Below are 1,521 nucleotides of genomic sequence, written 5' to 3' on the forward strand. Positions count from 1 at the left end.
AACTTGAGGTCTTTCATACAAACCAAATTTTTAATGTTCGAAGAGTATCCTTCTGGAACTTTAACTTCGTGTAGAAATTTACATAAAACAATTTTTTCCTTTCTAGATAGAGTATGAGCGGCTGGAGGTAGATATGTGCGATTTCCTTTCTTTACGGGACCCAATTCATTTCTTATTCCCATATCGACCAAGTCCAATCTTGCGTTGATGCCATCTTTAGACTTTCCTGGAACATTGAGTAACGTACCAATAACACTATCAAATACATTTTTTTCAATATGCATCACATCGAGGAAATGTCTTATATACAATGACTTCCAATATGGCAATTCAAAGAAAAATGACTTTTTCTTCCACCCAGTTTTGACCAGCTCTCCCTCAAAAGGTTTGCCAAATTTATTGGTCAAACCTTGTACTTTTTCAAGTATTTGATATCCAGTCGGTGCTAAAGGAGCTTTACCTTCCTCTGATTTTCCATTGAATGCATTTCTCCACCCACGATACTGATGACTATAAGGTAAAAATCTACGATGTCCAAGAAACACATTCTTCTTACAAATGTTTCAACCGCATCCAATTTGTACTCTCTTCACATATAGGACATGCACACTGACCTTTAATGCTATATCCTAATAAATTATCATATGCTGGAAAATCATTAATTGTGCCGAACAACATAGCCCTCAAATTCAATTAAAGGAGTTAAGTATACATCGATATCATTCCCCGGTTGTTTGGGTCTAAACCCTAAACATCATAAACTTACGCTTCATACATAACCATGGAGGTAGGTTATATATTACCAAAATCACAGGCCACGTGTTGTGTGAGATTCTTTGAAGACCATGTGGATTCATTCCATGAGTAGAAAGTGCAAGTCTTAGATTTCTTGACTCTATCCCGAATTAAGGATACTCGTGATCAATTTTTGCCCATTGTGGGGAATCTGCAGGGTGTCGAAACATTCCATCTCTAATTCTTTCATCTGCATGCCATGTCAAGTGTTTTGAATCTTCTTTACTGCGATACATGCGCCTAAATCTTGGTATTATAGGAAAATACCACACGAATTTTGCTGGAGTAGATTATTTCTTCTTATATCGAGAGACATTGCATTTCGGACATGCCTTAAGTAATTCATATTCGTTTCGAAATAAAATGCAATCGTTAGGACACACATGAATCCTTTCGTAACTCATGCCAATAGAACACAAAATCCGTTTAGCCTCGTAGGTTCGACTGGGAAGTTCATTGTCATCTAGCAACATATCTTGTATGAGTGTTAATAATTCTGTGAAGCTTTTATCAGACCATCCATTGCTCGCTTTTAAGTTGTACAACTTTAATATCACCGACAGTCTTGTGAATTTAGTACAACCATTATATAATGGTTTCTCTGCATCACTCAACAAACTTTCAAACATTTTAGGACAATCTCGAAGATCTTCTTCAACTGCTTTTGCGATCTCATCAACTCGGTCCGGCTCATATGTATCTGTATCGAAGTCAGTTGAAGCATAT

This window comes from Cicer arietinum, chromosome 3 (assembly GCF_000331145.2).
Source record: "Cicer arietinum cultivar CDC Frontier isolate Library 1 chromosome 3, Cicar.CDCFrontier_v2.0, whole genome shotgun sequence".
In the NCBI taxonomy this organism is placed as follows: Eukaryota; Viridiplantae; Streptophyta; class Magnoliopsida; order Fabales; family Fabaceae; genus Cicer; species Cicer arietinum.